Source organism: Dermacentor variabilis, chromosome 2, assembly GCF_050947875.1.
Source record: "Dermacentor variabilis isolate Ectoservices chromosome 2, ASM5094787v1, whole genome shotgun sequence".
Classification (NCBI taxonomy): domain Eukaryota; kingdom Metazoa; phylum Arthropoda; class Arachnida; order Ixodida; family Ixodidae; genus Dermacentor; species Dermacentor variabilis.
Window position 1 is genome coordinate 18,898,307 of NC_134569.1, and position 16,194 is coordinate 18,914,500.

Genomic DNA, 16,194 nt, shown 5'->3' on the forward strand with positions numbered 1-16,194 from the left:
TTAATCTAGGGATTTCTGGGGGTTCATTTTAGGGATAAAACGTTGACCTGAGTTGGCATCACTGACTAGAATAGGTACACTGTAGCGTCGTCGGCTGGAGGAGTTGCCAGAGTGCAGTCAACGAGCGACTTTCCGAACGCCAAATAATTCGGACGACTTCAAGGCCCCGCTACGTAGGGTCAATGTATAAGAACGTCTGAAATTTCGGATGCAAGAACCCTTCGCAGTCAGATTTTCCGGACTTCTTGCCGTGGCCGCAGGTCCGAATCGGCATTAATAAAAGGCCGTGTCTGCTGTGCCCGGGGCACAGCAGACGAAAGGTGCCCGAAATGTCTACGTTCACCCATGACGTCACGTCCGCTATAACCCATGATGTCACATCTGCTCATTTTGATGGCGTCTGTCTTACGGAGCCGGCTGCGCTGCGAAGCGGTTCGTATTCCGTGCCCACTTAGAGCGTGAGTAATTCATCTTTCCACGCTATATGCGTGTAATAAAGGGTTGGGGCTGTGAGCTGTTTGATGCGTTACCATTAGGTACCTTGTGCGCATATTTTGCCTCATGGCCGCGTCAAATTGCAGCCGGCATGTGGAATGGGCCGTGGCATCTTATATGGAGCTGCTCATGTGATTGCCTCCGTCAGGATCGTCAGTGCGTGCACAGAACCATTCAGTAGTCTGATTCAGGGGAGGGTACGCGTAAGAACGAGGACGTAAGAAAACACTGGCATGACGAGCTATTCCGTCAGATCGCGTTGCATCGCGCTTTTTTTCTAAGACCATCTCGCTCGAACGAGAGGATCTTAGAACAGCATTACTACTGCTTTTTTACAGCTTTGCTGCGGCTCATTTAATCATCACCTGCATTCTTTTAATAATACAATTGGCATCGCTGCGCGGAAGAGCGTCTCTTGAAGTTTCCAAACAAGAGCCAATGCCGCCGTGCCTGCTGCATACACGCTTACCTTTCCTAACGCACCTAAGACGCGGCACTAGCTCTGCTACTGCGTGATACAGGGTCACTGTGATAATAAAATTAAAAAGAACAAACGAAATTAATGCAGAAAATGTCAAACGTTGCCAAGCGTGATAAACGGACCTGCCTCGCTAGATGAGTTGAAGAAATCGGCGTCCTGAAGCCAGCTTCGCCGCAGTAGACTAGTGTTACGCGGTGAAGCATGTCAGAACTGAAGAGTGACCGCTTTCACCGACCTATATGTGTTCCTTAATGATGTACTTGTGGAGCTGCCGTCTCCTATTACATTACGCGCGCCGAGGCGCCTAAGTGTACAGGCCGGCCTTCAGCGCTATTTTTTTCGGACGTGGCTGTGATTCTTTGAACCGTTGGTTTGTCGACCTCGTAAGCCAGTTAATGTTTACACGGCCATTTCTTTTCTGAACTGTTGATTTCTTCCATAATAGCTACGTAATTTCTTAGTTTCCTGTTCAACTGCTTTGGTCATATGCGAGTCAAGGTGTTTTCGAAAGCGAAACGACGCTTTTGCATGAGCATATAGTGCCGTCGCCCATTTACAACACAGTCAATCAATGTCATCTTGTATGTCACTGGGAAACCGCCGAACGCAGGGAACTCACTCGCATGCGGGGAACTGCATAACTAGCCACTGGATTAGCGTGCCTCTTGGGAAGCTGCTTTGCATCAAAGGCCAGGTACCCTTGCTATGATTCACCGCAAAACATGTATGTCTAACTGCTTAACATATTTGTATTGCGTTGAAGCTAACCTTACGGAACCGAATTTCGCAACGCTTTTTAGACACCTGCATCTCTACCAGCCACTACCAAACGCTTGTCGGTACATTTCTTGGCAAAGGTCCAGCTAAATCTCCCCTATTGGAAGTGGGGGGGGTCTCACGTATATGAAAACTGCCAAGGAAAGCAGTTGCCCTGATGAAGGCACGCTCCCCTGTCGAAACATTTGCACCAGCCTGTTCGACCACCGTTATCACCGCAACATATTTGTGTGTTGCGGTGAAGCATGCCAATATTGGGAAAGATTTACGTGAATCTGGAATGTATGGTTTCTGTCAGTGACGAACCTAATGTTCTACTCTCAACAAAGCAGATTTTCGTGACAGGATGCATGATGTCTTGAGAACTTTTGTTGGCTAAAGCCATACATGCCAGGTTAGCTCTTGTCACATTAATACGCTTTACCGCAATACACAAGAGGCCGCGCTGCAGGACACGCCCGCCGTAGTTAGCCAAAACCTTACGTGACCGTTCACTGCAAAATACCTCCTGTATTGCGGTGAATCGTAATAAAGCACATTTGTCAGTTTAGAATGTAAAGACCCTTGCCCTTCGCTTTTGTAATATTATGACTCAGTTTAATGAGAACATGTATTCACTGCTAAAAACATCCACATTGAAATAGAGATATGAACACTCATGGCAGCCTGTGTGATGTTTTATCCCTTTACTTTTCTGTGTACCTGTCACGCTGCCATTATTAAATTTTCCTGTACTTTGTAAGGTGCTGACGTACATAACATTACATCACAAGGAGCCACTGTGTAATTAGTGTTCAAGGACCAGTGTGATGGCTTTTCTCAAGAAAGGTTTGGGTTATGTTGTTGTGAAGTTTTTTTTTTAGAGAGGTGGCTTTCTGAGAAGAAATCAGATGTCAGAAAATAAACCTCAATGGCACAGTAATCTTGGCTGCTTTTTGCTCAAACGTGCCCTAGACATAATTGAGTGATTTGCACTTGCAACTGGACAGCAGCCTTAGCTTGGGAGACCAGTGATATGGTATATTTTATCAAACTAGGTGACACATAGCATTACCAGTCCGAATAGAGACCTGTTTAAATGTTTGTCACCTTTAACACCTAGATTTTCGACCATGAATTCAGAAAAATCTGTAACACATTTAGAACCTAGATTTTAAATGCTGTATAAGTTGGCTTCTTGTTCACTGCAGCTGTGCTCGGCTTCTGTCCAAACGGGAGAGCACTTCTGCACAGCTTATTAGGGAACATTCTTATTTACATACCTTCTTTTTATTTATCTCGCCTACAATCACAATCAAATGTTTATAGCACATGAATGTGCTGTGCATGAATCTTAACTTACAATGCCATGTTCAACAGCACAGTGCATGTAGCTTTTGTTGGTTCATTCAAGCTAAGCATTGCTACAGCCTTCAACTGTAGGTATCATGGTATGAGAGCAGAGAAATGGATATGCAAAGACAGTTGGGCACATTGAGACAACATCTTTGTTGTGTGTGAAAAGGTGACAGATACACAATATGGGGAGAACGCATGCACTTTCATATTTTCTCGCGCTCAAAAAAAGCCGGAGGAATAAGGTTTCTTCACTGTGCCATCACGGAATCAGGGTGTAGACGAGCCCTATGTAAAAATACTGAAAGATATCTATAGCGGCTCCACAGCCACCATAGTCCTCCATAAAGCAAGCAACAAAATCCCAATAAAGAAAGGCGTCAGGCAGGGAGATACGATCTCTCCAATGCTATTCACAGCGTGTTTACAGGAGGTATTCGGAGACCTGGATTGGGAAGAATTGGGGATAAAATTTAATGGAGAATACCTTAGTAACTTGCGATTCGTTGATGATATTGCCTTGCTTAGTAACTCAGGGGACCAATTGCAATGCATGCTCACTGACCTGGAGAGGCAAAGCAGAAGAGTGGGTCTAAAAATTAATCTGCAGAAAACTAAAGTAATGTTTAAGAGTCTCGGAAGAGAACAGCAATTTACAATAGGCAGCGAGACACTGGAAGTCGTAAGGGAATACACCTACTTAGGGCAGGTAGTGACGGTGGATCCGGATCATGAGACGGAAATAATCAGAAGAATAAGAATGGGCTGGGGTGCGTTTGGCAGGCATTCTCAGATCATGAACAGCAGGTTGCCATTATCCCTGAAGAGAAAAGTATATAATAGCTGTGTCTTACCAGTACTCACCTACGGTGCAGAAACTTGGAGGCTTACGAAAAGAGTTCTACTCAAATTGAGGACGACGCAACGAGCTATGGAAAGAAGAATGATAGGTGTAACGTTAAGGGATAAGAAAAGAGCAGATTGGGTGAGGGAACAAACGCGAGTTAATGACATCTTAGTTGAAATCAAGAAAAAGAAATGGGCATGGGCAGGACATGTAATGAGGAGGGAAGATAACCGATGGTCATTAAGGGTTACGGACTGGATCCCAAGGGAAGGGAAGCGTAGCAGGGGGTGGCAGAAAGTTAGGTGGGTGGATGAGATTAAGAAGTTTGCAAGGACGGCATGGCCACAATTAGTACATGACCGGGGTTGTTGGAGAAGTATGGGAGAGGCCTTTGCCCTGCTGTGGGCGTAACCAGGCTGATGATGACTGTGCCATAGAGACTATATGTTTGCTCTCAAAGGTAATTCTGATTCATTGGATATGTTCCTGTGCTGTGTTTATTTTCTTGAGTGTGCTTTAGTTTTTGCATGTTAATGTTTCAAACTCGTTTTTATTTTCACAGACTGAACATCCCACGTCTTGGTTTGACTTCCTGGTACAGGATACTTGCACTTAGCATGGAGTGATGAAGCAGAGCAGTGTACTTTTATTAAATGTGCAGATTTTAGCAGTATAACAGCCGTTCATTAAAAAAACATGTGTGCTGAAAATAAAGTGTTCTTACCCACATTCCTCGTTGTCTATTTATTTATTTATTAATACTGTCAACCCTCATAGAGGGTCATAACAGAGAGGACAATACAATTACATAAATCAAATATGGACAATGTCAATGTACGTAAAGTTGCTTAACACTTGTCAATTCACACTGAATAAGATGTTCACTTGAATGCTGTTCGGCACACTTCTGACATTTGTCAAGATACGTACAATGAATATCAAGTCGCACATATCACTTGGCACTTCAAAACTAATTCGAAAACTCCCATAAATATGCTTCAGCAGCGTCTTCAAAGTCGGTGACATCTTTTAGGCTAACAAAAGCGTTTGGCAATTGGTTCCACATTTCTATCGCATCCAGGAAAAATGAGTATCGATATGTATCACTGTTGGTACAGTCCGGCTTCATGACGTAGTCGTGGTTAGTTCGCGGGTATCTTTTGCCTGGAGCATGTAGATATTTGAGCTTATCAATCTAAAGTTGATCCTGAATTATTTGATAAAGCACCTTCAGCCTATATTTTTTCCTACGTACCTCAAGAAGATAGAAGTTGCAGCGCTGTAACATAAGCGTGACCGATTCCTTCCTTCGGTATGTCGAACAAATAAAACGTGCCGCCAGACTCTGTATCCTTTCTAACTTCCTCTTGAGCGTCACTTGATGGGGACTCCAAACAACGACTGAATATTCTAGTATCATCTTAATGAAGGCGGTGTATGCAATAAGTTTTACATTACGCGATGCATGTTCCAGTTTATTTTCTCAGAAAATATAACTTTTGATAGGCAGTCATGCAGACGTTATATATATGTTGGTTCCATGTCAATTTTGCTTGTATTCCTGTATTCTCATCAGCAAAACCACTTATATGGGGAACTGATCATGATAAGTGCTCATGAGCATTTTAGAGAACAGCCTTGAACCCTACTCGTGCACTGGTAAAATGTATAGATGCAGTGAAATTGAAACAGAAGGCAAAATAGCAAACATGATGCAGTATTTGTCAGACAATTATGTCAGCAATTCTTGCATAAAACAATTTACTTAGAACATACTAGCACTACAAAGTGCCCATCTTTCTTGTTAGGCATACATTACCACAAGCTCTTTAAATGTGGTCACAAGAGAGATGCTGGCTTTAATAAGGAACTATAGAGGTTAAAGGCAGCCATGAAAATGTATTAAGAAATAATGCAATGCATAGCATTTACTCAGTTCAGAGAGCTTCCAAAGTTGCCATAAGGCCTTGATAGCTGTGGATGAGGGAACAGTTGTAGTCCAATTGGAGTATGAGAAATGAACATTAGGATTGAAACAAGTAACAACTCGTAATGCAATTAAAAAATCTTGCTATATAACTTTCAAAAGACAGTGAAATGAAATTAGTGTGACAATATTCTTTTCCTTTTACTTCATTTAGGTTCAACATACTTATTTTAGTAAGACAAAAAAGCAGGGGCGTGAAGCACATAAGAAAGATGCTAGTCTGTTTTTATATTCTGCCTTCTCTAAATTCAAAGTTCAGTAAAGTTAACTTAAAAAGCTACGGTGAAGCCATTGCTTCAGCCTGTATGGTGCATAACAGCAGCAATCGCCAGCCTAACTGCTTGGGTTTACAGTGCCTTATTTGTATTGTATACCTTTTAAGTGCTGATATTGGAAGATTGATTAAGGTGGCAAACACGCTGAACCAGTAGTTTACTGAGTAAAATACATGGAGAAGGGTGGAAAGATAGGACAGAGCACAGGGGATGTATTCCGTGTCCACCTAGTAGAAATGTCCATTTCATCCACTGCTGAAGTTCTGATTGGCTGGGCTGGGGTATGCATGAGAAGGAGACATGCTCCCCCAGCTAATTCAGCAGAAGAGGATATGGAAATGTCCACAAGATGAATACTTACAAAGCTATTTAATAAAGTACATCTGTAACCAACATGCCTGCTATGCCATCCTTGCTTTGAATGTCTGTCTTAGTAAAAGTGTGAAAGAACCAGGTTTGTGCATGAAAAGTCTTCCTGAGGGTATGTGCCTTGAAGCCCGTAGTGGTAATCACGGGAAACGAGGGTGGATCCAGAGTAGCACCAAAGGGCAAGCCTTCATCGAAACAAATATGGAGGGAAGTGACTGCATGCTCAAACTTGTCAGCTCACAAGTTTGCCAAGACCAAGTGATGTCAGAAGCTGATGAAGCCTACATGGTTAATGTATAACCGCTTAGGCCAAAATTATTTAGATACTTTTTATGAGGACTACGTATTTACTGGAAATCTCAAAATAATTATGTTAGTGCAGAATACCTTCCACTAGGTGTGACGTCCTTGAAAGAATGAAAATGTTTGAGTTGTACTTGTGTGGTGCATGAAGTTACTTTTAAAAAAAAAACTCAGCAATGGAAACAAAATGCAAAGAGTAGTATTCGTAATAAATTGCCACCTCTTTAGGGCTAGATGAATTCAAATAATAATAGTAATAAGCAAATGAAGATCGGGCATACAAGATAGATGCTTCGGCTCCCACTTGAAAGCCTTGTTCGCAAAGATTGTGAACAAAGCTCCAGTTGAACCAGTTCTTATTTTTCATTTTTATGGTTAGCATCTAATTTTAAACTACTTACCGTGCCTCTTTTCACCAAACCAGACAGGCTGCCGTCAAACTCTTCACTACTTCAATGCAAATAATTGGAGGTTGGCAAATACATTTTTCTAACAAGAATAGTAGGTAACGAATAGTCAAACACTGATGCATACAGTTACTGCAGGCATATTTATCTTGGAATTAAGCACCATGCTTATATTGTCTAGTAAAAAAAGGACAGCTATCAAGGAAGATTAGGATTATATTTAAGCAAAAGTAATTATACCTCACATACTTGAAGCAGATGTAGTGCTTCTCAAGAATCACGTCCAAACTGCACACACTAAAACATTAAGCTGGAATATTCAAAAAGACAAGTACATGTGTTGCTCACCAAGTGACTTTTAGTGTGCTCAGTTATGTAGGGTGTGCTATTATATGATTAATGTAATTTGCTAATGTAAAGAGAGAACAAGCCAAGATCTCTTGCTTCATATATATGCGCTGAATCAAGAAAGTAATTAAGGAAGAAGAACACCAGAAATAAACACAAATATTTGTGTGCTTTGTGGCATAAAATAATTCTCATGTAAGCCACATAACATGCTTTCCAAAGCATCCCCTACCTTAACTTACAGCTGCATCACATGAAGGCACTTTCTAAGAACACACATGTTTCATGATCATTCACTGTGTTAGTGACTCCCACTGAAGTAGACTGAGAACATATCTGGGAATTACATTCAATAGATGATGTAAAGTGAAAAGACTGCTGCTTGTAGGTATGAATGAACCAAGTGAATAAGAAATATAAGTTCTCAAACTTCTAGTAGTAAGTGTGGCAGCACTTTAAGAAGAACATATTGCAACTAAAAATTGCAACACATGATGAAATAACTGAAACAGCTAGGGAGAGTTTAATAGACCAATAAACAGGAAACTGCAAATTCCCAACATTTCTGACTAATTTTCTTCACATGTACTCACCTCATAAATATGACTTCCCTTAATGCTCGAACCCCTGCCTTAATTTCATAATTCCCCATTCTCGCTGCTTCACTCATGCTGATTGACATCTAGCACAAAGGTTGGCAAAAGTAGCTAAACATGTGCATGTGTTGTGAGGCAAGCTGCCCACATCTGGTAGCCACATGACAATTTCTCACAGTAGATGAAAGGGAAGCCCTGAGGGTAAACCATAGAGAAGACGGATACCTTGGTTCAGTGATAACTGAAAACACCAACATGGAAAATTTGGACAGCCCACAGAATCAGCGTAATTGACATAGTTTGGAAAAACTGAAAAGATGCATTATGATATTTACGTTACACAGGTTCCAGTCAAGTTGAAGATTTTCACTGTCTAATAAACTTATAAGACAATACATGACCAGCAATACTGTATGGAACCTAAACAATTTTAATAAAGTGACCTAGAAGTCAGGATGGAGAAGTGACTGAATTGAGGATGCTAAAATGGATGAGGTGGAGGCAGATTGTGAAGACAGGTCTTAAAAAATTAACATTCAACACACACTTAAGTTGGCAAAGATTGGACTCAATGTTCAAGAAGAAATTGACTAAGATAATTGATTGGTATACATACATGAGAGAGCAGCAACAATACAGCAGAGATAACTGTCATGCAAAAGGAAAGGATGTCAGTCTAAAAATTAACATTTGATCAGAAGAATGGTTATGCATGGGCTCAGGCTCACGTACAATTCTGTATGGTACGCATGATGTCAGAGCTGCATCGCATAAGGAACTGTGTCCTTACATGCCTCGATTATGAAATGATGTGGGCCAAGAGTGGAACAAGGATAGCATCAAGAGGGGGCCTCCTCCAAAAGGAGAACAGTAGGAAAACGGGGCGAGAGAGATTTTCTACGCAACAGATACAGAGTCATGTGAGTCATAGTCATAGAAACCATGACCCAAGGAGCTGCACAACAAGGTATATAAATTCAAATCTCTATACAGTTAAGCCTCAGTATAACGAAATTCTCGATATAGCGAAGTATTTAACTTTTCATAACCTCTTCTCCATAGGACACCATGCATTTAGAGCCTCAATATAAAGAAGTGTGTTTGTGTGCAATTTCAATAATATAACGAAATTTCGCTTCTGCCGCAGAGGAGTGCCAAGACAATTAATCAATGGTAACTTCCGCGGACGCAGATAGTCAAATGATTGAATTACAAGCGGCTGCTTGCAAACGCACCTCTCAAACTGCGTGCAGCGCGACAAGAACAACAGCTTGGAGCCGCATCATGTTCCGTATAAATTAAGTCCAAGTGCGATCAGATCCTATCGCGCCCCGCGCACTTGTGCTTTAGGTGCGAGTGAAAGAGTGCGAGGGTGAGACAAGAAAGATGGTGGCTTCGTAAGTGCGGCCTTCCCACGCGAGCAATGGCAAAGTGGGGAAGGAAAGCGAGCTCGCGGTAACGCGATCAAGCGCGCGCGTGGGGGCGGAGTGGGGGGGGGGGGGTAAGTTGGCGCGCTTGTCGGCCATGACTGCGAGTGGCTGTAAGCGTGGCTGAGCGCATATGCATCCGCGCACCCTGCTCTAGAGGTAATCTGCTGCGTGTGGAAAGAGCGGGCATGCCAAGACGGCGTGGCATCATGTAAGCTGTTTTCCCGCACGTTTAGTATTGAAGGTTGCGCAATCTCGAGTTTTGATGACCCGTTGGAACGAGAAGCAGACGAAGCATTCGCTCCCAGCTGCCGGCGCTTTTCATGATAGCGTCGTCGCAGTGCGACCGGGCGACGCTTTGGGGGCGGAGTGCACGCGAAAGCATATGGCGTCACTTAATTCGTACGTACCGCTGATTTGACGATATCAACGTGGCATGAAACCGTATATCATTCATCGCTGACTCCTATATTCGTCAAAATAAAATGTTTTCTCATTCAAACTTGCTTTTTTTATTGTCAAATAATTCGGAAAATTGCATGGCCCCTTCCCGTGCAACAAAAATCGATCGGCGACTGTACTCATTTACATAACAGATCGAATTTCAATACAAGGAAATTTCTGTATAACGAAGCGAATTGCCGATTTTACCTACTTTGTTATATCAAAGTTTAAGTGTATAACGAAATTTCCTGTTCTCTACACGGGGGCGGCAATGTGGGCTTGTTCGTTGATCATCATGGAAGGGCATGTAGTGTAGCGCAGCAAAAACAAGAACACAAGAAGAAATGAAACACAGACACAAGCGCCTAATTATGTCTGTGTTTTGCTTTTTCTTGTGTCCTTGTTTTCGTTGCATTACACTACATGACATTCAATACTTTCACTGACACATTCATGAGCACTGAAAACCTAGAATCAACTAATATCTTGCCTGATTTGCCATAATTAAAAAGAAAAATGTGGGTATAGTAGGTCTAATTGAGTTCTGATGATTTTAGTATCACTGACATATAGCTTTTAAGAATGTTTAATCGTTTCTTCTGTTAAGGCAGAGTACATGCTCAACTGCTACAGTAAGTGTGAACGTAGGCAAAAACGACATTTTTGGCTCTTGCATCAGTTTTATGGCATGTTGCATGATCTAATCAAGTGGTTTCAATTTGACGAAGTTCTCGATTTAACTAAATAAAACCTCACATCCCAATAAAATTTATTAACTAGACTTACTGTACTTTATAACCAAAGTATGGTATAAATATAAGCAGCTACAGCCGCCATGAGTGGCGAGCAGAATTGAAATGAAATTGCTTTAGTCGAAACACGCTGAGCGCTGCTGCTAAAGTACGCGCCACATGCATTGGGTGACTGCGGGAACCGTGGTACCACACGCAGTTATTCAAAGCAGCACATAAAAGTGCCACGGACTCAAATTGGTTAGTAAATGTATTCGGAACCAGTCTTTCGATTACTCAATTGATATATCAGCCACACACTCGCATAGCACAGCCACGTGGCAAACGCGGCCATGCGGACGCTTCACTATGCATCGATCGGCTGGTTGCAATATTGGGACACTCTATGGGTGCATGTTTAAAGCACAGCGTTTTTCGCCTATCGCGTGATCGTTGCGGGTGCTCCATGGCTGAGTGTATTGCATGGTACAGAATTGGCCCCACTACCAAAAGTACACAGGTAGGGTGGTCAGTGTAGATGAAGCGTGAACGCGAGCTCAACATAACCACGTTGTCAGTATTCTGTAGCGATTATTTATGCGAAAGCGTCAAATGGCCCATTGAGCAAAAAAGCCGGCGTCTGTCGTCTCAGCAAAACAGCACCTCAAATCCCATTGGCTGCGACCACGTCACGAGTGCACCTCGACAAAACAGAGCGGGTGAAAGGGTACACCTGCTGTCGCTATAGTGCACCAGGTGTTGCGTGAGGGGAGAGGGCGTCGCCGCGATGCCACATCATCCTTGCTCTCGCAAGCCGCCGCCTGGTCCATATCTCCCCCCTCCACTGGGCTTAACTGCTGCACGTGCCTGCCGGCCTTGGTGGCCACTGCTGTTTCCTGGTCTCTGGTCATGCAGCACATCGGTGGCATGCGGTGTTGGCACCACAGGCTGCTGCTGCTTGCTAGCTCAGGCCCAATGTAGCTCTAGGGTGCATCACTTGCAGCGTAAAACTCGAAGGACTGCTCAGCAGCGTTCAATTGGGCATTAATGCTTTCGCAATCACAACTCAGATAAGACATGCTTAGCTGTCCTCATATGTTGTTCTTTAGTTGCCAAGTGGACGCATCATTGTTCACCATTCACAGTCTTCAATCTGTCGTCATCATTGGCATTGTCATTTCAAATTAGTTGTAATATCACGCCGTCGGGTGCTGCCGCCTTCACGCTGTGTAGTAAATATGCAGTCATTGCCAGGCATGCACTCATCATCCCAAAGTCGTTATGCCTCAATCGTGATGACTCTAGAATTGTCATCCCATCGTCGATCATGCCATCGTTGTCACCGCATCAGCATCATACTGTTGTCGGCATTCGACAGATGCATTACACAGATTAGCATTACCTTTTCAGCTTCTAGAACAGAATGCACGTGGTGATCTACCGCAGTAATATTATGAGAGACACTTGGGCGGAACAATTGCTGGCCTCAATTGCCAAGCCTCCCTGTAACATCATTTATTTCAATCTCCATAATAATCCTAAATTGTGTCACAAAACTTCTACAACAAATGTCAACATGGTTTCCATAAGACCTTGTCCCTCATGAAAAACACAACTATATTGTCATGTTCACTAACTTGATCTCCTCCATTGAACTTAGTTCTTGCGTTGAATGGATGCTTTTAGCGTTTTAAATTCTGCTACTTTGTGCCACTGCCTCCTTCTGCTGAATAAGCTAACTTAATATTGATCCACATGCAATTACTAAAATTCACTGAATGCTTTCTTCATGACTAAACACAATTTTTATGTTAACAACTCCAATTCACAAATCTGTCTTTTGTCACTTCTGGCATGCAACAATGCTGAGTGTTTAGGCCCTTGATTTTTCTCATTTTAGATCTTGCAAAGAACTTAACGTAGAAAACTAAACTTTCTGTTGATGACTGTGTGTTTTGTTGTGAAACAACCAAACTCTGGCAGGTCTGTTTCTGTTCAAACAGACTAAACAAATGGCCCACTGAGTAAAAAAGGCAGCGTCTGTCGTCTCAGCGAAATGGAACCTCAAATCCAATTGGTTGTGACCACATTGCGAGCGTGCCTCTACGGAGCAGAGCGGGTGAAAGGGTACATCTGCCGTCGCTCTAGCGCGCCAGGTGTTGCGTGAGGGGAGAGGGCGCCGCCGCCATGCCACGTCATCTTTGCTCTCGCAAGCGGGTGCAAAGTCCATATCTCCCCCCCCACTGGGCTTAGCTGCTGCACGTGCCCAGTGGGGCAATGTCTCCACTAATGTCTCTCCGGAGTGCCATCACTAGTTAAAAACCTAACATCAGTACTCTAGCAAAAAAAAAAAACTGATAGAAATTTCTATAATCTCTTAGGAATATGTATAGGTAGTACGGGTCCTTCTAAGAGTGATATATATTCCTACCTGACCCATAGAACTCTTCACCAGACTGGCAGGCAGCAGATAGATCTCACTGTGCTGCCTACAAGCCCAAATAGCATGATGTACGTATCAGTCTTTTAAACCCAGATAGAGATCATCATATGACATACAGAAATCTGATTGAGGCACTGATAAAGCATGTTAGAAATAGCACACATGCCGGTGCCCACACGCCTGAAGAGACGTTTTTAAAATGAACTGAATATACAACCCTGAATGCATTGCCTGCCACGTGAACAGATTAACAAACACAGTTGGGATATTGGAGTATCAAATAAAAATGAAGTGCATAAACTGTGCAATTATCAAAACTTTTTACAGCTTGTATGCAGATATATTATCCTAAACATGTTTCAACATAAATTAAAGCACACGTTTTCAAGGCACAGCAGCGTTACCTAGCCTTTGAAATTACATTGGGGAAGTTGCATGAGAAAAGTATCAGTCCATCTTTGTAGCAGGTGTGCTCCAGTTCTTTTAATACAAAATTACATTTACAAATTTTGCGAGACGGATGTGCAACATTTAATGCATATCCAAAACAGGATTACTGTCATCATCATCATCATATTTATGTCCACTGCAGGACGAAAGCCTCTCCCTGCAATCTCTAATTACCCCTGTCCTGCGCCAACCGATTCCAACTAGCACCCATAAATTTCCTAATTTTGGCGCACCACCTAGTCTTCTGCCATCCTCTACTGCACTTCCCTTCTCTTGGTACCCATTCTGTCACCCTAATGGTCCAACGGTTATCTAATCTGCGCATTACATGACCTGCCCAGCGCCATTTTTTTCTCTTAATGTCTATTAGAATATCATCTATACCCGTTTGCTCTCTTGTCCAAACTGCTCTCTTTCTGTGTCTTAAAGTTATACTTAGCATTCTTCGTTCCATCCCTCTTTGCATGGCCCTTAACTTGTTCTCAAGGTTCTTTGTCAGTCTCCAAATCTCTGCGCCATATGTCAGCACCCATAAAATGCACTGATTGTATACTTTCCTTTTCAATAATTATGGTAAGCTCCCAGTCAGGAGCTCACAATGTCTGCCGTATGCGATCCAGCCCATTTTTATTCTTCTGTGAATTTCCTTCTCATGGTCAGGGTTTCCTGTGATTAGTTGACCTGGGTAGACGTACACCTTCACAGACTCTAGAGGCTGACTAGTGATCTTGAACTCTTGTTCCTTTGCCCGGTTATTTATCATTATCTTTGTCTTTTGCATATTAATCTTCAGCCCCACTCTTACACTCTCCCTGTTAAGGTCCTCAATCATTTGTTGTAACTCGTCCGCAGTGTTCCTGAATAGAACAATGTCATCGGCAAACCGAATGTTGCTGAGGTGTTCGCCGTCGATCCCTACTCCCAAACCTTCCCAGTTTAATAGCTTGAATACTTCTTCCAAGCACGCAGTGAATAGCACTGCAGAGATTGTGTCTACTTGTCTGACTCCTTTCTTCATAGGTATCTTCCTACTGTTCTAATAAAGTTTATTTACAAAAGCAAAACAAAGCACTTTCAAGACTGTGGATACTAACTGTAGCTCTAACATGTCCGGCTGAGTTTGTGAATGCCATAAATTAGACACTACCAACGTGATTTCATTAAAGCTACTTTCTGGGCTAGTTTGTGCTTACTTGATTTGAAAATTATAACTACGCTAATGCATCCATCCACAAAGGAACAAGGACAAGACACAAGCAACATGACTACAAACATGACTAGGGTTTATTTTACACTCCACTATCTAAAGAATAAGCAAGCAACTTTAGCCACATTCAAACAAACACATAAGAGGAAGAACACAGACTGAAGTACCAACTTCACCATGCCCATTTTTGCTCACAGATGCTGTATAGAACACCAAGTCTAATTGGAATATGCTTTTATAATATTACAACTTCATATGAAGCTATTTTCTCTAGACTATGTATTTTTGCACTCATCCCAAAAGTGTTGTGATATGTGACAGAACACAAGTGAGCTTGTGCAAAAAGAACAAACTGGCATGGCACACTGACAGGAAGTAAGGAAACAGGACAAGCATCGCTATTGGTACAAGATCTACACCAATATATCAGAACATGACAATACAGCAATATTATTTAAGCAAAAGTGAGTACAGATCTGAGAACTTATTCAAGTAAGAACATGGATTTACCATATTTAAAACCACATAATCATGAACAAAAACAGCTAAACATCAGTGCACATATTGCAAAATCACAAGACACAATTCTTCACTGGGTGCTAGTTCAACCACCGCACGTCGAAATGTGTAAAAGTAGTTTAACCTGTGTAGCCTTCAGCATGCAAAAGCAAAGAAGACTATCAGAACAGGCTTCATATATAGTGTTTGGAGTCTTTGATTCAAACCGTAATACACTGTTAAAATAAAATTTCAGAGTTTGCTTGTTTCATTCAGAAAAAAGATAAGTGTCTTAGTCATGCTGCCACAGTTAACGGATAAACTTGCACCAGCTACATTGAGTCAAAGGAGTAAATAAAGTGAGGCAGACAGATGCATGGTGTGAAAATGATGCTGTTGTATCAAGTAGCATAACTGCTCACTTAACATTCAGCTGCTTTCCATGCCTCTGCATACAGACTGAGAAGCTTTACCTCTTCACCATCTGCTAGTGAAGCACTATTTGTTCACTGTGATCACCCACTCAAGGCAGTCACGTGGTTAAGTAGGGCCCTTCGCTACATGTAAGGACACCGACCCGAAACTGTGCATAAGTCCTGTAAAATATTGTCATTTTTTGGCTACTGCAGCTGTTCATCAGCAGCTGCATCACTACTGCCAACATGCAGACCATGCAATTCCCCAAGCACTTAATCAACAAGAGTACAATAATGAAGAGTGGCAAATTGGGCTAGCTGGTTCATTAGGAAAACAAGAAGCTAACGCAAGAAAAAA

General features: G+C 42.3%; 1 long non-coding RNA gene across 1 annotated transcript; it reads left to right on the plus strand.

Moving 5' to 3' along the window:
• The first annotated feature begins 284 nt into the window (after window positions 1–284).
• Window positions 285–4,664, plus strand: LOC142571458 (uncharacterized). The gene is made up of 2 exons (XR_012825882.1): window positions 285–458; window positions 4,498–4,664. It is a non-coding gene; the product is annotated as an uncharacterized LOC142571458 (long non-coding RNA).
• Window positions 4,665–16,194: the final 11,530 nt, after the last annotated feature.